Raw genomic sequence first — 25,624 nt, forward strand, 5'->3', positions numbered from 1 at the left:
GGTTCAGTACTATATACTGGATACAATATATGATGTGAAGTCCATTAGAGTATCCATTATCTGGTGAGTACCCTATTTTTATGGCTGTTACCGTGAGAAACTCCCATACCTCTTAGATACTGTTCCAATAGCCATGATGATCTATATCATTATTCAAGTAAAATGCCCCGGGCATACAGAGAGCCATCTCAGTGATTCATATACTGTGACTGAACTGGAACATTGGGGCTTTATATCCTCTTCCTCTTCTCAGGGCTCAGGGCCTGGGAATGGACAATCTAAAGATCTGAAAGTCATCTCTCCCCCTCTATCCATCCATCAACCTATCTAACCATCTATTCATCTACCTATCTACCTACCCATCTATCTGCAGTGAGAGAAAAAAGTATTTGATCCCCTGTTGATTTTGTACGTTTGCCCACTGACAAAGAAATTATCAGTCTATAATTTTAATGGTAGGTTTATTTGAACAGTGAGAGACAGAATAACAACAACAAAAAATCCAAAAAAACTCATGTCAAAAATGTTATAAATTGATTTGCATTTTAATGAGGGAAATAAGTATCTTATGAACAAACTATAGTTTTGGCAAGTTGGTGAGGACATCTACTTTGTGCATGACACAAGTCATTTTTCCAACAATTGTTTACAGACAAATTATTTCACTGTATCACAATTCCAGTGGGTCAGAAGTTTACATACACTAAGTTGATTGTGCCTTTAAACAGCTTTGAAAATTCCAGAAAATTATGTCATGGCTTTAGAAGCTTCTGATAGGCTAATTGACATCATATGAGTCAATTGGAGGTGTACCTGTGGATGTATTTCAAGGCCTACCTTCAAACTCAGTGCCTCTTTGCTTGACATCAAATACTTATTTCCCTCATTAAAATGCAAATCAATTTATAACATTTTTGACATGCGTTTTTCTGGATTTTTTGTTGTTATTCTGTCTCTCACTGTTCAAATAAACCTACCATTAAAATTATAGACTGATCATTTCTTTGTCAGTGGGCAAACGTACAAAATCAGCAGGGGATCAAATACTTTTTTCCCTCACTGTATCTATATCCACAGTAAAACGAGTCCTATATCAACATTGCTCCAAAACTGCCATAAAAAAGCCAGACTACGATTTGCAACTGCACATTGGAGACAAAGATTGTACTTTTTGGAGAAATGTCCTCTCGTCTGATGAAACAAAAATAGAACTGTTTGGCTATAATGACCATCGTTATGTTTGGAGGAAAAAGGGGGAGGCATGCAAGCCCGAAGAACACCCTCCCAACCGTGAAGCACGGGGGTGGCAGCATCATGTTGTGGGGGTGTTTTACTGCAGGAGGGACTTGTGCACTTCACAAAATAGATGGCATCATGAGGGAGGAAAATTAAGTGGATATATTGAAGCAACATCTCAAAACATCAGTTAGGAAGTTAAAGCATGGTCGCAAATGGGTCTTCCAAATGGACAATGACCCCAAGCATACTTCCAAAGTTGTAGCAAAATGGCTTAAGGACAACAAAATCAGGGTATTGGAGTGGCCATCAGAAAGCCCTGACCTCAATCGTATAGAAACTTTGTGGGCAGAACTGAAAAAGTGTGTGCAAAGGAGGCCTACAAACCTGACTCAGTTACACCAGCTCTGTCAGGAGGAATGGGCCAAAAGTCACCCAACTTATTGTGGGAAGCTTGTGGAAGGCTACCCGAAACATTTGACCCAAGTTAAACAATTTAAAGGCAATGCTACCAAATACTAATTGAGTATATGTACACTTCTGGCCCAATGGGAATGTGATAAAAGAAATAAAAGCTGAAATAAATCATTCTCTCTATTAGTATTCTGACATTTCACATTCTTAAAATAAAGTGGAGATCCTAACTGACCTAAAACAGGGAAATTTTACGAGGATTAAATGTCAGGAATTGGGAAAAACTGAGTTTAAATGTATTTGGCTAAGGTCTATGTAAACTTACGACTTCAACTGTATCTATCGGTCTGTCTGTCTATACACTGCATCTTTTATATACAGCCATCTATCAGGAAATCTACTTTTTTGTCTCTCTCTCCCCTCATCTCTCTTTCTTCCTCGCTCCTTCCCTCTCTCTTCTCTTAAATTGGAGGAGACAGGCGAGGTAATCGCTGTTTTCACGCTGAGGCCATAAAACTCAGACACCTGCCACCAGGCTCCTGGAGGGCTGGCAGCTCTGTGGGGGGTTGTATCCGGTCTGACCGAACGCTACCACAGTGTGTGTGTTCATGCGTGTGCGTGCGTGTGTGTGTGGGGGGGGGGGGGGTAAATTGATAATGACAGGTCACCTCTAGGGTTGTTTTGGTGACCGTTTTGCCGCCAGACCGGCAGTCATGAGTCATGACCGCAGTCAAATTCCATGTGACCGTTTAGTCATGGTAACTAGGCTTCTCCAAGCTCTGATGCTGCTGATGGTCATTCGTAGCCTACCAAACTTGCTAACTGCCTGGTACTCGGCACTCTATTGTCCCTCGAATCACTCTGACATCAATGCAAATGTTTTCGAAAATCTAATCAAACACTCCATGAGAGCCCATGAGCTCATGTTGTGCCATATTTCTATTTACATGTTTTTGTCTTTTTTGTTGTTGTTGTTACTTTTACCCCTTTTTCTCCCCAATTTCGTGATATCCAATTGGTAGCTACAGTCTTGTCTCATCGCTGCAACTCCCATACGGACTCGGGAGAGGCGAAGGTCGAGAGCCGTGCGTCCTTCGAAACACAACCCAACCAAGCCACACTGCTTCTTGACACAATGCCCACTTAACCCGGAAGCCAGCCGCACCAATGCGTCGGAGGAAACACCATGCACCTAGAAAACCGTGTCAGCATGCACTGCGCCCGGCCCGCCACAGGCACAATATTTCTGTAGTCTATGCAATTGCTTGAGAAAACAGAGTTTTGATGGCCTCTATTAAAAAGAGAAGGATCCCATCAGCTTTCTATAGGCTAGGCCTACTATATTTATTTATCAACTTTCTTAACATTAAGCACATTGCTTTGCCTTACAACAGGAGCAAAGCCTACCTGGCTGGCATGAAAATGAACAATGGGAAAAGTATCCTGCATTCACAATTTAGGTGCATAGATGACATGTATTTGTTTACCCATGCCCCTGTTACCGAGACAGGTGCCAGATAATGTTCCATTCTAAATCAAAACAAATTTCACACATATATTATTTAGTATATGTAAAGACAACATTAAATTAAGAATAGTCTGATGGGTGACAATATTAGCCTATCAGTTGTGACTGATATATTATCACTTGTGAATGATGCCCAGCATGTGCAGTAAGATAAGAAACAGTGCATTACTTTTTTAGCGATTTTTTTCAAATCATAGTCGCACACCTCATGTAGCCTAGCCCATAGGCCAATATGTTTTGACATGGTTTGTATCACAACTAAAGTGGCCAAATAACTTCTTAAAATTAAGCACATTAATCTGCTTTACAACCGTTGAAAAGCCTAACTGGCAATCATAGGCGACGCGTGAGTTTCAAGTTTGGGGAAGATCATTTTCACCATAAAAATGCACCTTTATAATAAAGCATTACATGTATAATCGCATTAGCGGTCACTTTTGAGAACAGTGTTTTCCTGCTAATTGATTGCATTTGGTAACGTTCACGCTTATAGCCTACTGTTGTGTGCACATTGCTGCACTTATAATGTGAACAAATAGCCTAATAGTTTAGCAAAATGTTAAGCTAAAGGTCCTGATCTGTTGCATCAGCCTCATTGCTTTTAAAAGGTTTTTTGATGCGAGTGGTTGTATTCATTTGGGATATATACAGTTGAAGTCGGAAGTTTACATACACCTTAGCAAAACTCAGTTTTTCACAATTCCTGACATTTTATCCTAGTAAAAATTCCCTTTCTTAGGTCAGTTAGGATCTCCACTTTATTTTAAGAATGTGAAATATCAGAATAATAGTAGAGAGAATGATTTATTTCAGCTTTTATTTCTTTCATCACATTCCCAGTGGGTCAGAAGTCTACATACACTCAATTAGCATTTGGTAGCATTGCCTTTAAATTGTTTAACTTGTGTCAAATGTTTCGGGTAGCCTTCCACAAGCTTCCCACAATAAGTTGGGTGAATTTTGCCCCATTCCTCCTGACAGAGCTGGTGTAACTGAGTCAGGTTTGTAGGCCTCCTTTGCTCGCACACACCTTTTCAGTTCTGCCCACAAATGTTCTATGGGATGAGGTCAGGGCTTTGTGATGGCCACTCCAATACCTTGACTTTGTTGTCCTTAAGCCGTTTTGCCACGACTTTGGATGCTTGGGGTCATTGTCCATTTGGAAGACCCATGTGTGACCAAGCTTCCTGAATGACGTCTTGAGATGTTGCTTCAATATATCTACGTAATTTTCCTACCTCATGATGCCATCTATTTTGCGAAGCACCCCCACAACATAATGCTGCCACCCCTGTGCTTCACGGTTGGGATGGTGTTCTCTGGCTTGCAAGCCTCCCCCTTTTTCCTCCAAACATAACGATGGTCATTATGGCCAAACAGTTCTATTTTTGTTTCATCAGACCAGAGGACATTTCTCTAGAAAGTACAATCTTTGTCCCCATGTGCAGTTGAAAACTGTAGTCTGGTTTTTTCTTCCTTGCTGAGTGGCCTTTCAGGTTGTGTTGATATAGGACTCGTTTTACTGTGGATATAGATACTTTTGTACCTGTTTCCTCCAGCATCTTCACAAGCTCCTTTGCAGTTGTTCTGGGATTGATTTGCACTTTTCGCACCAAAGTACGTTCATCTTTAGGAGACAAAACGCATCTCCTTCCTGAGCGGTATGACGGCTGTGTGGTCCCATGGTGTTTATACTTGCGTACTATTCTTTGTACAGATGAACGTGGTACCTTCAGGCATTTGGAAATTGCTCCCAAGGATGAACCAGACTTGTGGAGGTCTACAATTATTTTTCTGAGGTCTTGGATGATTTCTTTTGATTTTCCTATGATGTCAAGCAAAGAGGCACTGAGTTTGAAGGTAGGCCTTGAAATACATCCACAGGTACATCTCCAATTGACTCAAATTATGTAAATTAGCCTATCAGAAGCTTATAAAGCCATGACATAATTTTCTGGAATTTTCCAAGCTGTTTGAAGGCACAATCAACTTAGTGTATGTAAACTTCTGACCCACTGGAATTGTGATACAGTGAATTATAAGTGGAATAATCTGTCTGTAAACAATTGTTGGAAAAATTACTTGTGTCATGCGCAAAGTAAATGTCCTAACCAACTTGCCAAAACTATAGTTTGTTAACAAGAAATTTGTGTAGTGGTTGAAAAACGAGTTTTAATGACTCCAACCTAAGTGTATGTAAACTTACGACTTCAACTGTAGCATCGCACAAGTGTCCCAGAGAATGTTTGGAATATTTATTTATTGCACAGAAGGACAAGTTGACCAATAGAATAGGTCAACTTTTGTACTATGGGGGATAGTAGATTGACATAGGCTAGTGATTTTGCTGTTCGTTAGGCCTACTCATCTTGTTGGCTGACAGAAAGTTGGCAAAATGTGGACAGTTTTTCTAACATCTTCAATTTTGCAATGTGAGTGAGTGTGCTTCGGAGCACAGCAGCCGGGAGAAGGGAATTATAATTATTATATTCAGCCCAAGGGCACAACGGCCACTTTGGCCACAAAGGGAAGGGATTTTTTAGGGGGCACTACAGCCACATAAGGGGGATGACGCCGGTAAATTTGAGGCCTGGTGAGAATATTATCAAGTGCTTGTCAAATTGTGAATGAGAGACTGATGAAGTGTGTGCAGCCTGCACAAGAAACAAAATCAGAGCTCATGCCTTTCATGCAACTTTTTTCAAATCATAATTAGAGTTGCATCATGCAGCCTTAGAATGGATTAAAAATCAAAACATATAGCCCAACTTTTGTATCACAACTAAAGTTGCATAAATAGCTCTAAATCAAGCATATAGGTGGACCCGTTTCTTTGTTAACTGCTTAACACAGAATAACCGCATGTGTGCACTTCCTTGGAAATCATTTGGAGAATATATTATTTATATTTTATTCAGCTATGTTCAAATGTATTCTTCATACTATAAAATAATAAAAAATAATGCCACGGAATTCTAAGCAAATCTTGTCTGCTAAATGAATTAGTGTAGCCAATATCCATATCAGTGCCTAACATAAGGAAAACTCAGAGTATGCTATTCTGCTCTTCTGAAATAGACTACATTTTCTTCATATCATGTTTCTTTAGACCTGTCTGAAAGAAATAATGGATTTATTGGGACGGTGTAGGCTATATTAAATGGATTTTTAGACTTTTTTAAATGTAGGATGTTCCAAAGGACTGCATCAGTGACTAGTAGGCTATGTGTCAAAGCCAGGAGAACGTGTTTATGTTAATTGACGGTGAATTACTGTGAGACCGGCAGTTATTTGCTTGACAATCACCGGCTCACAAAATGTCATGACCGCCACAGCCCTAGACACCTCCCATGGAAACTGGAGGCAAACAAGCCCAGAGGTGCCCTCCCTAATCATCAAAGCCCTGAGAGACTACCAAGCTGTCTATTGGGGCCTGAAAACAGAACACTCTGACTGTCAGTGGTAAGTGTAATGAAAGTTGTCACACTAAGCAAAATGACATCTCCCCAACCCACAGAGTGGTCTGAATAAGGGGAACAGATGTTCCTCACACTGACACAGCAGCACTAGGCACTGTTGACAGGACCCCTTCCTCTCAGCTCTGCTGCTTTCAGATATGGTGGCTAAATGCTGTTTAATCCTGGATGGAAAAAACTTTATCGCTTCAAATCCTACAAACTATCCACATTCTGATGGTAATCCTTCAGTCAATCCACATGTTTTTTGGAGTGTGCTCTCTGTCACAGTCTTACCCACTAAAGTAAAATATATTTCCATTTCCTCTGGTTTGAGTGAAACTCTTCCATATGTGGCTCTGTGTGGCTCAGTTGGTAGAGCATGGCGTTTGCAACGCCAGGGTTGTGGGTTCGATTCCCACGGGGGACCAGTACTGAGAAATTTTTTTTATGAAATGTATGCATTCACTACTGTAAGTTGCTCTGGATAAGAGTGTCTGCTAAATGACTAAAATGTAAATATAAGTAACCAATAGACTGATATTCCTGTGAAAGTGGCCAAACTGCTAAAAGAGTAGAACCATTATGGGGGGATTAAGGCTAGTCTACGATATCATCCTATACTATTTATATCCTGTTTATACTCTTAATCTACAGGATATACATAGCAATGCCTCAGGAGCATGTTACGGCGTGGCAGGGGGTGTTTGTTTTGTGTGTTTCGGGGTTTTTGGTTTATCTTCTACATTTTCAATTTCTATGTGTTTATCTAGTGTTCTATTTCTATGTTGGGGTTTTGGTAATGACCTCCAATTAGAGGCAGCTGGTTGTCGTTGTCTCTAATTGGAGACCATATTTAAGTGGGTTAGTTTTCTCTTGTGGGTGGTTGTTTCCTGTATAGTCTGTGCACCTTACGGGACTGTTTTCTTCGTTTGTTTTGTTTAACTGTTTTTCTTAAACCAGATACACAGAGATTTAGTGTTCACACATTCTTTGAACTTGACCCAGAACAGCCCAAAAGAGGAAAAACGGGTACAGGTGAGGGATAAAGGACAGAGTGCAGAGATGCAGAGCAATGTAGGGCAGCTAGAGCGGTTAAACCGTTGGGCCAGTAACCGAAAGGTAGCTGGTTTGAATACCCGAGGTGAAAAATGTGTCGATCTGCCCTTGAACAAGGTACTTAACGCTAATTTGCTCCAGGGGTGCTCTCCTACTATGGTTGACGCTGTAAAACAACACATTCCTCTGTGCCTATCTGGTGTATGTGAAAATAAAAAAAATGGACTTGAATTTACACTCACCTATCATATCTCACTACACAAGCAAATGCCTTCGTCACAGAAGGAATCCCAAGCCCTGTTTTAAACCTAGTTCAACTCTATTCCTATAGTGAGTGTCTTCGGGGGCCCTGGCAATTTGTGTGAGAGCTTGAGGCATTCGGGTACAGCAAATTGTCCAGTGTTCAATAAGCTTTGCTGGGGTGCAAAATGAAGTGTCATTCCTATTGGAATCCAGCCAGGGTTGGAACTTGTATTCACCTGCAACCTGCACTCAGAATGACTGCCAGGTTAAGGATCATTGAGAGGAAACTACCTACGACATTTACACTGGAGCAAACAATTCAGTAATGGGTGCAAAAAGTATAACTAAATGATTGGATTAGTTTAGAAAAATGCATTCTATTTATCTTTGTGTAGCATAAGATGAATCAATCAATCAATGCACATGCACAAACATAGATGTTGAAACAAACAACTCTCAAACTCAACCTGCAATAGAGCATGCTGAGAAATATGACGATGGATGTAGTTTTGGTTCAAAGTGATGTGTATGAGTTTCAGGCCCCTGTACTGGAGTAAAACTGGGCCTCAAAATATAGCCTTATGAAATACATATGTTATTGGGTTAAATAATAATAAAAAATAATAACATATCTGCTTGGGATCTCACTTAGTGAAGTCCATAAGACTGAAAACGGAGGAACGCAACAACCATGCCTCTGTCACTAACAAATACAGTCATGGCTGGTAACTCTACAATTTACTTGACAGGCAAGGCACTGGGAAATATGTGAATAAGGCTTTACACTAAGCAGTGTGTTAATTTAACACTGTTCTGGTGTCTATATGGGTCCACAGACTCAACACTTTCAGTGTTGATTTAACACTCTCAGTAGCTAGGTTTCTATCCAATTGGTGACAGATTTTCATGTGAATATTCAAACATCCTCATAACAATATGCCCATTCTCCCACCAGAGATGCTTGCATCAAATTGACTTGTTGCGGATAGAAGGCTGAGTGTGATGACGTAGTGCACATAAAAAATAAGTTTTGCGGTTAAATTCCCATGTACCAAATAAAAAATACAAGTTAAATGGGTTTCCATCGCATTTTCAATTCTACTGATGGTTTTGTCACAACAAATGTTGTGTTACATGGCGAAAGTGCCCACTCTGGTCTTACGCTCTAGCCAACAGCTCGCAGACAGTGTGGGAAGGCTACCTACAGTGAGGGAAAAAACTATTTGATCCCCTGCTGATTTTGTACGTTTGCCCACTGACAAAGAAATGATCAGTCTATAATTTTAATGGTAGGTTTATTTGAACAGTGAGAGACAGAATAACAACAACAAAAATCCAGAAAAACACATGTCAAAAATGTTATAAATTGATTTGCATTTTAATGAGGGAAATAAGTATTTGACCCCCTCTCAATCAGAAAGATTTCTGGCTCCCAGGTGTCTTTTATACATGTAACGAGCTGAGATTAGGAGCACACTCTTAAAGGGAGTGCTCCGAATCTCAGCTTGTTACCTGTATAAAAGACACCTGTCCACAGAAGCAATCAATCAATCAGATTCCAAACTCTCCACCATGGCCAAGACCAAAGAGCTCTCCAATGATGTCAGGGACAAGATTGTAGACCTACACAAGGCTGGAATGGGCTACAAGACCATCGCCAAGCAGCTTGGTGAGAAGGTGACAACAGTTGGTGCGATTATTCGCAAATGGAAGAAACACAAAAGAAACGTCAATATCCCTCGGCCTGGGGCTCCATGCAAGATCTCACCTCGTGGAGTTGCAATGATCATGAGAACGGTGAGGAATCAGCCCAGAACTACACGGGAGGATCTTGTCAATGATCTCAAGGCAGCTGAGACCATAGTCACCAAGAAAACAATTGGTAACACACTACGCCGTGAAGGACTGAAATCCTGCAGCGCCCGCAAGGTCCCCCTGCTCAAGAAAGCACATATACATGCCCGTCTGAAGTTTGCCAATGAACATCTGAATGATTCAGAGGACAACTGGGTGAAAGTGTTGTGGTCAGATGAGACCAAAATGGAGCTATTTGGTATCAACTCAACTCGCCGTGTTTGGAGGAGGAGGAATGCTGCCTATGACCTCAAGAACACCATCCCCACCATCAAACATGGAGGTGGAAACATTATGCTTTGGGGGTGTTTTTCTGCTAAGGGGACAGGACAACTTCACTGCATCAAAGGGACAATGGACGGGGCCATGTACCGTCAAATCTTGGGTGAGAACCTCCTTCCCTCAGCCAGGGCATTGAAAATGGGTCGTAGATGGGTATTCCAGCATGACAATGACCCAAAACACACAGCCAAGGCAACAAAGGAGTGGCTCAAGAAGAAGCACATTAAGGTCCTGGAGTGGCCTAGCCATTCTCCAGACCTTAATCCCATAGAACATCTGTGGAGGGAGCTGAAGGTTCGAGTTGCCAAACGTCAGCCTCGAAACCTTAATGACTTGGAGAAGATCTGCAAAGAGGAGTGGGACAAAATCCCTCCTGAGATGTGTGCAAACCTGGTAGCCAACTACAAGAAACATCTGACCTCTGTGATTGCCAACAAGGGTTTTGCCACCAAGTACTACGTCATGTTTTGCAGAGGGGTCAAATACTTATTTCCCTCATTAAAATGCAAATCATTTCATAAAATTTTTGACATGCGTTTTTTTTCTAGATTTTTTTGTTGTTATTCTGTCTCTCACTGTTCAAATAAACCTACCATTAAAATTACAGACTGATCATTTCTTTGTCAGTGGGCAAACGTACAAAATCAGCAGGGGATCAAATACTTTTTTCCCTCACTGTACATGATGAGATTATTATGGATAAGAGCAAGATTATTTTTAGTTGTCAAACGGCAGCCAAGCATCAATCATCATCTGGTTGGGCAAACAACAACAAAAACATTTGGGGATGCATGCCAGCAAAGCCACTACACAACACTAAACAAGATATTAATTGCACTATAACGGTGACAAACGGTGCCCACAAACTCTTAGGGCCTACATAAAGCTGTCCCAACAGCAGAGTCCCAACAACAGTCCCAACACCTTCCCATTGCTACACCTGGCTATCAGCGGAGCCTTGTCTGGCATTCAGCCTAATTTACTGCCTTTAAAATAAACATAGCTGATAAGGCTGACTTGCTTAAACAAATGTGGTTTCTAGTGACAATTGAGACGTACAAACTATGACATAACGGGACGACAAGCATAAAAGAGGCAATCCGTAATTTCGATTAAGACATTCATGATCGAGCTAGGACGGACGTAGTCAATATAACTATTTGTTCAGCACTTTTGAAATGTACAGCGACTGAATTCAGAACATGGGCCGCTCTTACAGTGTTATCCCTGTACACCAAGTCAGAACCGTAGGATAAATAAAAGGGGCATATAAGCAGACAATGAAAGCTCTTACAATATTCGATGACTACATATCTCTAAAACCGGTTATATGCTACATGTGCACCACCAAGTCAGAACATTAGGCGAAATTAATAGGGGACAATATATCAAATTATTAGTGTGAGGCACATAGGCTACTAACAGCTTACTACTACACAACATACACTTAGTATTACTTTCTTAGCCACAGTATACATATCTCCCTGGCATATTAGATAATTTATGCAGCAGCATACAAGACATTTTTGGGCTCACCTTGTGCTGTGCTCACTTGAACAGGAAGGTAGCGCGGTGGTCCTTCATTGGCTAATTTTGTCATCAAAGTCTGGCATTCTCTGGATTTATGGTGCTTTCAAGACAACTCTGAAAAAAACAAGGTCGAATCATGATGACGTCAGTAATCTTCAGGTCGTAGCTCTAGAAAGAGGCCTGATTTCCTTGCTTGCAATTCTGAGTTGGATGACCAAAACATATTTTCCCAGTCAGAGCTCATTTTTTCCAGAGTTCCCAGTTGTCTTGAACTCACTGAAGTCAGATTTCCCAGTTCCGAGTTAACAGTTGTTTTGAGCACGGCAGAAATCATGCTGGATTGACAGCATGGCCAATGTTGAATGTTTAACATTTTAAACTTGGAAAAGAGACCCTTAAACCCAGACTTGGGAACACAAACCCACTTAACTAAATAGCAGTCTAGTGATTGCTTTGCAATGCTTGCAGTTAGCCACTGGTTCTTTCCAAACCACTCATTGTTGAGTTTGCGATTTCCAACTTGTTGTGTAATGTTTATGTCCAATACGTTGTATCTATAATTTCTTTTCATTATTTCTCTTCATATGACAAGGATTAAAAAGGATTTGCCAGTAGATTGTTGACTTGATTCATGATGATGACTGCTAGCTAAGATTTTGAAAGTATGATGTTGATATGATCAGTCCAATCAAAGCTACTGTAGATATAAAGTGATTTGACGTCATTTTATCTGTGACCAATAACCTTGAGCCTTCTTGGATGGGCACTTCTAATGTAACTCTATGGCAGCACCCAAGGGACTTGAATTTTCGAGCTCTACCCTTTTGGCGGTGACATAGTGTCCCCATGAGTGACAGAACACTGAGCCAATCACGGCGCAACTAGAGAACATTACCAACCCCTACACTCTGTATTTTCTGCTGGCTGCTCCACCACCACAGAAAGCACTGAGCTGGGCTGAAACACCTGCATTTTGGAGCTGCCATCCTCAAGAAAGCAAAACAGAGACCATGTTTGTATGCCGCTTTATTAACTCAATGATTTTAGATTTTTTACATTGTTTGAAAACTGATATGTGACACGTATTAATGCCAAAATAAAATGCTAAATATTTTTTTTTGCTAAAATTGTGGGGCTCAAAACAGGTGAAGCTCTGCCCAACCTTCCGTGAATGATGGGTCGCCACTGCCTGAGTGCCTGAACCATGAAGCTAATCTCACAGCCTGGGGAAGCACAGAACAGCACACTCAATTGCAGTTTACACTGAGGTACACACACAGGCACGCACAGACACAAACACACCGATTATGCTCACACACACAACACACATAACTCACTCAACAATACACACACACACACAAAGAGTTTAAGAGCTATACATACAAACACACATAAAGACGTATACCACAACATGAACACAGGCACCTCATCAGCAAAACAAGTGCCTGCGAATCATGAACACCACCACCCACTCATACTGTACATGCTGTGGATGTACATAAATTGCATACATAGTCCTGGTCCTAGTACTGGTGCACAAACAGTTTCTTTCACACACACTCCTACTCACACCTCCACAAACCAGTAGTACACTGAAAGGGCAGAAATCCCTCATCATCCAGGCATTATCCAGCTGGTTCAGAGCAGGCCTCAGGCATGCAGGGGGGGGATTTACTCTGCCTCTTCATTCTGTCACGGCCTTTATGTGTTTTAGCTTCCTTAAAACACACATGCATGATCACGCGCACCATACACAAAACCTTACAAACTCACAAAAACAAACAAACAGTCAACACAAACACACAACCATACTGTACACAAAATCATACACCAAACACACACACATACACACCTCATACCCCTGTAAATATGTTCACCCAACTTAGTGCCTTCCCTTCCAGAAAGGATAAGGCAGGCAAGTAGGACGAGATGTCATTTAGGTATCATCAGCCCTGTCTATTTGATTCCAAGGCCTCATAAATGCATTTATTACCCGAGTCTAACAAACAGCACAGGGACTAATGAAGCTCATCAAAGCCACAGCAGCAGCACACAACCAGGAGAAGACAGATCTGGTCCCTTATACAGGGTTAGGCTGTGTGGGTCTCTCTCTGTACCCACATAGAGCTCATTGGTTCTGGGGGTAAGAAGCTAACAGACACCCTGTTTAGAGCTCTGAACAGAGGTCAGGAAGTCTTAGACCAAAGATGGATGCTCTTTTTCCTGCCCTGCTGAGCTTTTCGTTACAGCATTAGGTTTCCTTGGGCTGAGTCCACTCTGCCAACATAAGCACTCACTGTTCCACAAAGACATCAATAGCTAAAACCTTCTCAATCGCCGAATCTGGACACCAAAGTACAAAGGCTAGCATATGAATAAAAATGAGCCAAATTGCTTTTTATCCATTGGGAAGGAGACAGTGTATACAGAGTGCCTGTCTTCAGTATCCGTTTTGCTCAGTGACTTAACCCTCGGCTTTCAGATGCTGGCTGGTACCAATCAGCAGCCACACAACAGGCTCCCTCACATTCATGCCGTCACCATGGTGACCGGCTATGCCACATGTCTGTTTCATACCCAAATGAGGAGACAGCTGTGTGTGCCATTAGGTGTCGTAGAGCGAAAAGCAAACAAGAACTGCCACTAGCACGAGATCACAACCATAAACATCCATATGCAATGACCGAATTAAACAACAGACACCATCAAACGAGAAGGCTGATAATTGCTTTACCAGCAGACAATGGCTCCCACTATAGCGTGGCTACTTTCAGTCTCCCTCTACCACAACAAAGAAACAAGGGACTGCTGTTACCTAGTAGATTCTACTGACTACATCTACAAACGCACCGCAGCATGTCTCCTTCCCAAACAACAACTATTACTGATGAAACACAGCATATCACAATACAGCAACCACAGCCAAACCCACCATTCCATCACTATTATTAGTTTTCAGTCACAATACTCCTATATTACAGCTCCATACATGAGTCCCCAGCTCCGCCATGTGCTGCTGACAGCCAGCCTGCCAGGCGTGTGTAGCTGATGGGCACTGCATGTCCTTGCTGGGCAATTCCACGGAAACAGAATTAGACGTTGACTCAGATTTTTCACTTTAAAATGTATTCCAAACAAAAACCATTGATTTCAAAGTTTAACAAACCATACAACTCTATGCACAAGGGCTACTTTGAACAATTTACACCGAAAATGTCACAAAAACACATTGACTGGAAGAACTATGCTGATGCAAAGTTTGGTAAGATTAAGATTCAAAGATGTCTGCAAAAACAATGGGGTGTCAGCTGTGCTAAGACATGACACCTTGAGTTAAAAAAAAACTTTTTGGGGTTATTGAACTACAGTAGGTGAAGTGGATTTACAACCGGTGATGGAATTACGGTAACAGAATTACATCATGGGTCCCTGATCAGTACTATATAGAAATGCATAATTATGGATATGAATATCATTCTCTTCATGGTTATGTATCCTGAATAGGTACTGTCATGACGTTGGCCTGTGGGTAAGGTTTATGACCCCCCCCCCATAAATACCTTTCTCCCTTCCCCTCTCTGACCCTACTGAAGGACTTGAATAGCCTGTGTTAAATATAGAGAGTCTGGGAACATCAAACAAATGGGGAAAAGGAACCATATTTTGGTAATAAAACCAGTTGGAAATATGCTTGGGAACGTAATGAGTATGTATGTCAGTTCTGTTGTCATCTGAGACATTATGACTGATGACAGGACGACATAAACTGTACCTGAGAAAGTATACACCCTCTAGTTATCAGAGTCACATGGAATTGTTATGCAATTGAAATGTTTGATATTGAAATTGTTTGTTAGGAGATTAAATGTAATTTTAGCTTCCAAATGAGAGAATTGGGTTTTCATAAGGAAAGTGCCCTGCTTGATCAGTGGCCCACCCCTGTGAAGAGGAGGGGTTATAAACGATGAAACACATCCTTCCCCCCTCTCCACTATATAAGCCTTTGACGAAAAGATAACCAGGTTGTTCCAGCACGTGAGGTCTGCAGCCTCTACGTTAGAAGGACACACATGTCAAGGACAGAACTAAGCCAACCTCGGCGTGAGCTATGGTATGAACTGGTATGAACTTTGAGCTTATTCACTACAGAAGTGATACTTCCTAGCCGTTGAGTTAGCAGCGGCCGCTGTAGACGTGGGCTAGGAAAGGACGGACGACGGATCCAGTCTAACAAACAGACGAAGATACCACCACGTATCCAATTTACCACCAGAGACATTCTCCCAAGGACAGGAAGATCTGTTGGCCAACCCGGCCAGCATCTACGACCAATCTACCGAAGCGCAGCTCAGAGTAAATATTTATTGCATTTTCCTTTTCCGAATGGGCGGTAATTTAGAATGCATAAGATAATGTATTTACGATAGCATAGCTGCTGTTTCTCTGTTCCTAAATCTTCCCGCTCTTTCATTCAAGCCCAACCCCCTTTCCTTTGTGTAACCAGCCATGATACAGGTTCCGTCCACCAGGACGTTTTCTGTATGACATCATTTGTATTCTGTGTATATGTAATTCTGTGTGATTAGTTTAGGTATTTAGTAAATAAATGATTAAACCCAATTTTGTATTGCTGATTCAACTTGTTAGCCAGGGTTCGTGAAGATAGCCAAGAATTTACAACTTTCATTATGAGACTGAAAATAAGATAAGGGTTAATATTGACTGCTATCGATGTAAAAGATTACTAAGTATTTTAAGAGTTTATTCGGAAGATAACAGCTCTATAAATGTTCTTCCATGGTGCCCCGACTTTCTAGTTAATTACATTTACATGATTAGCTTAATCAGGTAATATTAATTACAGAGAAAGAATTTTATAGGTTAGCATGTCATATCACTTAATCCGACATAGCCAAAGACACGACAGTACACAAAAGTAGAAATATGCAATATCCTTCTTTCGCATATTTGAGTATTGTTCTACACACTGGCTAGTATTGTAATGAGCTCGGCCCCCAAACAAGAACACATTTGGTTGGTCCGTACCAGACCTAATCTGAAACAATCATAGATGTCTATGCTTCACAAGTTTGGACACCCCAGTACAGCCCAGTGGAGTACAGTACAGCACAGCAGAGTACAGTTCAGTAAAGTAGTTAAATACAGTACATTATACTGTAGTCTATGTTAATGCCCTATAATGTACTGTACTCTATTCTACTGTACTTTACTGTTCTGTTCTCTACTATGCTCTACTGTATAGTACTGTGCTTTCCAAATATATGAAACATAGATGCTGGTGCAGGCTGCCAGTGCAGGCTGACCAATTTTAAACTACTTTTCACCCGCTGTCGGTCGGTGCTCAGTGGGTGAGGATGCTTGTAACAGTAAATGGAAAGAGGGTAGGTGTCAGTAACAGCCGGGACAGGTGCCATTAACTGGAGAGAGTGAGCGAGACATCTATACTGTTTCCACAGTCTTGGTTTGACCACCAGATAACAGAAAGAGAAAAAAAAACTGTTATGAGCTAGGCTTGGGCAGTAAACCGTATATATACCATATACCACCAGGGTATTTGGAAATAGCCATGGGATGGTTTTTCAATATCGTCAATACCGTTGATAATATATAAAGTGTTTTCATAAATGTTAATATTTGTAGCTAGTTTTTAAGTAAATACCTGCAGTCACCTTGTGCAATACGTTATGAGATGAAGAAGATTGCGTTCTTCATTTCACCTGTCACATAATTTTGTATTATGAAGTATTGTTACCGGTAGTCCACAGGCGCATAGTTTGTTTACAAGCACACAACGACAAGAGACCAGAGTCTTGTGAGTCACTCACTGTTGTGCAGCAAACGCCAGGTGATCTAGTTGCAGAATGGAATTCACAACTAAATGTTTGCCAGCTCGATATCTTCTAACTATTAAGTTAACTGCTGAAGTGTCTCCTGGGCTACAACTCACCTATCCTGACCCGTTTTACTGCCGATGCGGAGCCCCATCGGGTCTTCACGACTGGACCACCGACGTTATCTGCCCGAGGGAGTTATCCAACTGGCCCCTCCGTCGCGACGTAACCTGATCGCCCATCTGCGGCCGGCTAATCGTTAGCTGTCTTTTCGGCTGCGATCTGAATAGGTCTATCGGACACTTTTCTTGGGCCACTATAACTAACTATTTTGCCAACTTGGACAGGTCCCCCCTTCCACACGGAACCCCACTAACCCACAGACGGAAACGCACGAGGTGGCTAAAAACAGACCTCCCTCCCATCTTCCACCAGCTTGCTACCTATGGCCCGGCTAGCTGTCTGAATCTCACTGGACCCTTTGATCACTCGGCTAAGCATGCCTCTCCTTAATGTCAATATGCATTGTCCATTGCTGTTCTGGTTAGTGTTTATTGGCTTATTTCACTGTAGAGCCTCTAGCCCTGCTCATTATACCTTATCCAACCTCTCAGTTCCTCCACCCACACATGCTATGACATCTTCTGGTTTCAATGATGTTTCTAGAGACAATATCTCTCTCATAATCACTAAATGTCTAGGTTTACCTCCTCTGTACTCACATCCCACCATACCTTTGTCTGTACATTATACCTTGAAGCTATTTTATCGCCCCCAGAAACCTGCTCCTTTTTCTCTCTATTCTGGACATCACAGACGACCAATTCTTATAGCTTTTAGCCGTACCCTCATACTTATTCTTCTCTGCTCCTCTGGGGATGTAGAGGTGAATCCAGGCCCTGCAGTGCCTGGCTCCACTCCTACTCCCCAGGCGCTCTCTTTTGATGACTTCTGTAACCGTAATAACCTTGGTTTCATGCATGTTAACATTAGAAGCCTCCTCCCTAAGTTTGTTTTATTCACTGCTTTAGCACACTCTGCCAACCCGGATGTCCTAGCTGTGTCTGAATCTTGGCTTAGGAAGTCCACCAAAAACTGTGAAATCTTCATCCCTAACTACAACGTTTTCAGACAAGATAGAACGACCAAAGGGGTCGGTGTTGCAATCTACTGCAGAGATAGCCTGCAGAGTTCTGTCCTGCTATCCAGGTCTGTACCCAAACAATTTGAACTTCTACTTTTAAAAATCCACCTCTCCAAAAACAAGTCTCTCACCGTTGCCGCCTGCTATAGACCCCCCTCGGCCCCTAGCTGTGCTCTGGACACCATATGTGAACTGATTGCCCCCCATCTATCTTCAGAGCTCGTGCTACTAGGTGACCTAAACTGGGACATGCTTAACACCCCAGCCATTCTACAATCCAAGCTTGATGCCCTCAATCTCACACAAATTATTAATGAACCCACCAGGTACAACCCCAAAGCCGCAAACACTGGCACCCTCATAGATATCATCCTAACCAACGTGCCCTCTAAATACACCTCTGCTGTTTTCAACCAAGATTTCAGCGATCACTGCCTCATTGCCTGCACCCGTAATGGGTCAGCGCTCAAACGACTTCCACTCATCACTGTCAAACGCTCCCTGAAACATTTCAACGAGCAAGCCTTTCTAATCGACCTGGCCCTGGTATCCTGGAAGGATATTGACCTCATCCCGTCAGTAGAGGATGCCTGGTTATTTTTTAAAAATGCCTTCCTCTCCATTTTAAATAAGAATGCCCCTTTCAAGAAATTTAGAACCAGGAACAGATATAGCCCTTGGTTCTCCCCAGACCTGACTGCCCTTAACCAACACAAAAATGTCCTGTGGCGTTCTGCATTAGCATCGAACTGCCCCCGCGATATGTAACTTTTTAGGGAAGTTAGAAACCAATACACACAGGCAGTTAGAAACGCCAAGGCTAGCTTTTTCAAACAGAAATTTGCTTCGTGCAACTCCAACTCTAAAAAGTTCTGGGACATTGTAAAGTCCATGGAGAATAAGAACACCTCCTCCCAACTGCCCACTGCACTGAGGATAGGAAACTCTGTCACCACCGATAAGCCCACTATAATTGAGAATTTCAATAAGCATTTTTCTACAGCTGGCCATGCTTTCCACCTAACTACCCCTACTGCATTCAACAGCACTGCACCCCCCACAGCTACTCGCCCAAGCCTCCCCCATTTCTCCTTCTCCCAAATCCATTCAGCTGATGTTCTGAAAGAGCTGCAAAATCTGGACCCCTACAAATCAGCTGGGCTTGACAATCTGGACCCTTTCTTTCTAAAATTATCTGCCGAAATCATTGCAACCCCTATTACTAGCCTGTTCAACCTCTCTTTCGTGTCGTCTGAGATTCCCATAGATTGGAAAGCAGCAGCTGTCATCCCCCTCTTCAAAGGAGGTGACACTCTTGACCCAAATTGCTACAGACCTATATCCATCCTACCCTGCCTTTCTAAGGTCTTCGAAAGCCAAGTCAACAAACAGATTACCGACTATTTCGAATCCCACCGCACCCTCTCCGCTATGCAATCTGGTTTCAGAGCTGGTCATGGGTGCACCTCAGCCACGCTCAAGGTCCTAAACGACATCGTAACTGCCATCGATAAGAAACAATACTGTGCTGCCGTATTCATTGACCTGGCCAAAGCTTTTGACTCTGTTAACCTGTCTGGCGCATGTGGGACGAATCACCTACGTAACAGCCACTTCAATCCAGTGGCGCGATTTTTGAATCGTTTGAAATACTATTACTTCAATTTCTCAAACATATGACTATTTTACAGCTATTTAAAGACAAGAATCTCGTTAATCTAACCACACTGTCCGATTTCAAAAAGGCTTTACAACGAAAGCAAAACATTAGATTATGTCAGGAGAGTGCCCAGCCAGAAATAATCAGACACCCATTTTTCAAGCTAGCATATCATGTCACATAAACCCAAACCACAGCTAAATGCAGCACTAACCTTTTATGATCTTCATCAGATGACACACCTAGGACATTATGTTATACAATACATGCATGTCTGTTCAATCAAGTTCATATTTATATCAAAAACCAGCTTTTTACATTAGCATGTGACGTTCAGAAAAAGCATACCCCCCGCAAACTTCCGTGGAATTTACTAACAGTTTGCTAAATTACTCACGATAAACGTTCACAAAAAGCATAACAATTATTTTCAGAATTATAGATACATTACTCCTCTATGCACTCGATATGTCCGATTTTAAAATAGCTTTTCGGATGAAGCACATTTTCCAATATTCTAAGTACATAGCCCGGCATCACAGGGCTAGCTATTTAGACACCCACCCAGTTCAGCCTTCACCAAAATCACATTTCCTATAAGAAAAATGTTATTACCTTTCTTGTTCTTCGTCAGAATACACTGCCAGGACTTCTACTTCAATAACAAATGTAGGTTTGGTCCCAAATAATCCATCGTTATATCCAAACAGCGACGTTTTGTTCGTGAGTTCTAGACACTATCAGAATGCTACATCACGGTCTTGCGCATGGCGCATGGCGTGACAAAAAATGTCTAAATATTCCATTACCGTACTTCGAAGCATGTCAACCGCTGTTTAAAACCAATTTTTATGCCATTTATCTCGTAGAAAAGCGACAATATTCCGACCGGGAATCTGCAATGCGCTAAACAGCCGAATGAAATTTCTCCAACGGGGCGAATCGTGCACGCGCCTCATTCAATGGTCCTCTGATCCGCCACTTACCAAAGGCGATAATTTGTTTCAGCCTGAGGCCGCCTCGTCAACCTTCAGGTTTTTCGCGGGTTCTGAGAGCCTATTGGAGCCCTGGGAATTGTCACGTTACAGCTAAGATCCTTACTTTTCAATAAACAGATGCAAGACGCACGACTCCTTGTCAGACAGGCCACTTCCTGCATGAAACCTTGTCAGATTTTTGCCTGCCATAGGAGTTCTGTTATACTCACAGACACCATTCAAACAGTTTTAGAAACTTTAGGGTGTTTTCTATCCAAACCTGAACAATAATATGCATATTCTAGCTTCTGAGTTGGTGTAGGAGGCAGTTAAAAATGGGCACATATTTTTTCCAAAATTCTCAATACTGCCCCCTAGCCCAAACAGGTTAATCACCACATCCTCATCGGCAGACTCAGTAGCCTTGGTTTCTCAAACGATTGCGTCGCCTGGTTCACCAACTACTTCTCTGACAGAGTTCAGTGTGTCAAATCGGAGGGCCTACTGTCTGGACCTCTGGCAGTCTCTATGGGGGTACCACAGGGTTCAATTCTTGGGCCAACTCTTTTCTCTGTATACATAAATGATGTCGCTCTTGCTGCTGGTGAATCTCTGATCCACCTCTACGCAGACGACACCATTCTGTATACTTCTGGCCCTTCTTTGGACACTGTGTTAACAACCCTCCAGACGAGCTTCAATGCCATTTAACTCTCCTTCCGTGGTCTCCAACTGCTCCTAAACACAAGTAAAACTAAATGCATGCTCTTCAACCGATCGCTGCCTGCACCTGCCCGCCCGTCCAGCATAACTTCTCTGGACGGTTCTAACTTAGAATTTGTGGACAACTACAAATACCTAGGTGTCTGGTTAGACTGTAAACTCTCCTTCCAGACTCACATCAATCATCTCCAATCCAAAGTGAAATCTAGAATCGGCTTCCTATTTCGCAACAAAGCATCCTTCACTCATGCTGCCAAACATACCCTTGTAAAACTGACCATCCTACCAATCCTCGACTTCGGCGATGTCATTTACAAAATAGCCTCCAATACCCTACTCAACAAGCTGGATGCAGTCTATCACAGTGCCATCCGTTTTGTCACCAAAGCCCCATATACTACCCACCACTGCGACCTGTACGCTCTCGTTGGCTGCCTTCGCTTCATAATCGTCGCCAAACACATTGGCTCCAGGTCATCTACAAGACCCTGCTAGGTAAAGTCCCCCCTTATCTCCGCTCACTGGTCACCATAGCAGCACCCACCTGTAGCACGCGCTCCAGCAGGTATATCTCTCTGGTCACCCCTAAAGCCAACTCCTCCTTTGGTCGTCTCTCCTTCCAGTTCTCTGCTGCCAATGACTGGAACGAACTACAAAAATCTCTGAAACTGGAAACACTTATCTCCCTCACTAGCTTTAAGCACCAGCTGTCAGAGCAGCTCACAGATCACTGCACCTGTACATAGCCCATCTATAATTTAGCCCAAACTACTACCGCTTCCCCTACTGTATTTATTTATTTTATTTATTTTGCTCCTTTGCACCATATTATTTATATTTTAACTTTGAACTTTCTTCAAACTACAAATCTACCATTCCAGTGTTTTTCTTGCTATACTTTATTTACTTTGCCAACATGGCATTTTTTTGCCTTTACCTCCCTTATCTCACATCATTTGCTCACATTGTATATAGTCTTATTTTTTTCTACTGCATCATTGATTGTATGTTGTTTTACTCCATGTGTAACTGTGTTGTTGTATGTTGTCGAACTGCTTTGCTTTATCTTGGCCAGGTCGCAATTGTAAATGAGAACTTGTTCTCAATTTGCCTACCTGGTTAAATAAAGGTGAAATAAATAAATTTAAAAAAATGTCTAAATTGTGCTAAAAGCTCTGCAGTTGTACATTTGGTTTGCTAATTTAGTAGTTAGTTAGATATCTAGCTAGCTAAGTAGTTGGCTTCTTCCAAAATCAAGCTTCGCTTGGTAACACCAAAGAATCACCTCCTGGATCAAGAGCCTTGCTGTTTAATATTTGTTTTGTGTGTGCCGCAAACTGTGAGTAGCATTTCTGAGTTACATGTATAACTTTATGAGCTAGGATGTCTGTCTTGCAAATAGTTTCGGTCAGAGACTGTATAAAATGTTTGCAAATGCGATGGGATTTTACATGTACTTGTTAGCATTGCTAACCTTCGCTAACCTTCAGAGGCTATGTGGGGTTTGAAAATAGCACCCCTTGTGTTCAGTGCTGGTATGACCGGATATCCTGGTATGGCACAAGGTTGGTATGAAGGTATGACAATCTGGATACTGCCCAAGCCTATTATGAGCTGAACATACAGTAACAGTATGCCAGTGGAAGGGAGTACAGTAGCAGGTGACCCAACTGTGGTTTATGACTACTATGATTTCCCTTTGTAGCCAATTCAACTGCAGTAATCCCGTTACCGATTTTTCAGTAATTCTGTTACCAATTTTTCAGTAATTCTGTTACCGATTTAAGACTTTTTCTGTTAGATGTTGTCTAAGACCCCTTTTCCATCTCTTAGACCAGAAATCAAAGCCTTTGCTTATTCCTGGGAAATGGTTGAAAAATTTATATATGCCTTCAATTCTCAAAAATATACACTCTTAGCTTTCATTTGACACCCAATTTGACATGTTCCTATGAACTTCACTTGAAGGTGCTCATAGGTTCATTTTGCAGCAGTCATAAAACATACAAACAAAATCACATATTAAAAAGCAACAGCAAATAGCAAGGGATATTTACAAGCAAGTAGCCTGGGTAAGTGCATTTTCATTAGTCTGAGTGAGAGGCATTCCTGCTGCATTGGCCTACCTGAGAGGCAAGCTGCTCCTCCTGCATTGGTCTGCCTGAGAAGCACCCTGTTCGGGCACCATTAGTATGCAGGCGTCCCGCTCCACATCACACAGAGCTTTGGTGCAGCTGGTGGAGGCAGAGCAGAGGTGTGGAGCTGAGAAGAGGATTAGGAAATGTGTCTGTTCAGCCAGAGAGAGGAATGAGGGGGAGGGGACTGAGGAGCAATTCTCCTTCTGAGGAGCACTACTGCTTCTGAGCCAATAGGAATCCTTCTCTGCTCTTCTATTAAGCAATTGGTGGCCTCTCAGGGGTGCACGCTTAGTCCTCTCATGTACTCCCTGTTCATCCATGACTGTCTGGCCACGCACGACTCCAACACCATCATTAAGTTTGCCAACGACACAACAGTGGTAGGCCTGATCACCGACAATGGTGAGACAGCCTATAGGGAGGAGGTCAGAGACCTGGCAGTGTGATGCCAGGACAACAACCTCCCCCTCAACGTCAGCAAGACAAAGGAGCTGATCGTGGACAACAGGAAATGGAGGGCCGAGCACTGCCCCATTCACATCGACGGGGCTGCAGTGAAGCGGGTTGAGAGCATCAAGTTCTTCGGTGTCCACATCACTAAGGATCTATCACGGTCCAAACACACCAACACAGTTGTGAAGAGGGCGCGGCAATGCCTCCTCCCCCTCAGGAGATGAAAACATTTGCCAGATCCTCCAAAAGTTCAACAGCTGCACCATTGAGAGCATCTTCACTGGCTGCATCACCACTTGGTATGGTAACTGCTTGGCATCCGACTGCAAGGTGCTACAGAGGGTAGTGTGTACAGCCCAGTACATCACTGGAGCTGAGCTCCCTGCCATCCAGGACCTCTATACCAGGCGGTGTCAGATGAAGTACCTAAAAAATTGTCAAAGACTCCAGACACCCAAGTCATTGACTGTTCTCTCTGCTACCGCACGGCACCAAGTCTGGAACCAATAGGACCCTGAACAGCTTTTAACCCTAAGCCATAAGACTGCAAAAAAGTTAGTTAAATATTTCACCAAATAGCTACCCGGACTGCATTGACCCTTTTTGCATTAACTTTGACTCCTCACATACACTACTACTACTGTTTACTATCTATCACTTTATTCCTAGTTATATGTACATATCTACATCAATTACCTCGTAACCCTACACATCGACTCGGTACTGACACCCCTTGTATACAGCCAAGTTATCGTCACTAATTGTGTATCTATTACTACTTTTATTATTACGTGTTTAATTTTTCTATTATTTCTCTATTTTCTTTCTCTCTGTATTGTTGGGAAGGGCCCACAAGTAAGAATTTCACTGTTAGTCCACACCTGTTGTTTATGAAGCATTTGACAAATAGCATTTGATTTGTTATGATGATATCACTTTTAACAAGATACAGATAAAACACATATAATTATGCTAACAGCATCTAATGTGACAAGGTTTAATGAACACTTTTGTTAGAGTAGGCTAATGTGAGGCAGTCTTGTATGTTTCAGTAGCTGAAGCTATTCAGATCCAAC

At 42.2% G+C, this 25,624-nt stretch overlaps 1 protein-coding gene across 5 annotated transcripts in view; it reads right to left on the minus strand.

The window, feature by feature from the left end:
- LOC115207914 (leucine-rich repeat neuronal protein 1-like) overlaps positions 1–25,624 on the minus strand; it is a 43,633-nt gene that overhangs the window by 11,475 nt on the left and 6,534 nt on the right. Inside the window, exons 2-3 of one of the 5 annotated variants that reach the window (XM_029775481.1) lie at positions 24,084–24,219; positions 11,608–11,715 (exon numbers count right to left, since the gene is read on the minus strand). The exons of 2 other annotated variants lie outside the window; for them this stretch is intronic. The gene's annotated coding sequence lies outside the window, so the exon portion shown is untranslated. The remainder of the gene's footprint in view (positions 1–11,607; positions 11,716–24,083; positions 24,220–25,624) is intronic. 2 more of the 5 variants (XM_029775484.1, XM_029775485.1) reach the window with 2 other exon arrangements.

The sequence above is a fragment of the Salmo trutta genome, chromosome 14 (assembly GCF_901001165.1).
Source record: "Salmo trutta chromosome 14, fSalTru1.1, whole genome shotgun sequence".
In the NCBI taxonomy this organism is placed as follows: Eukaryota; Metazoa; Chordata; class Actinopteri; order Salmoniformes; family Salmonidae; genus Salmo; species Salmo trutta.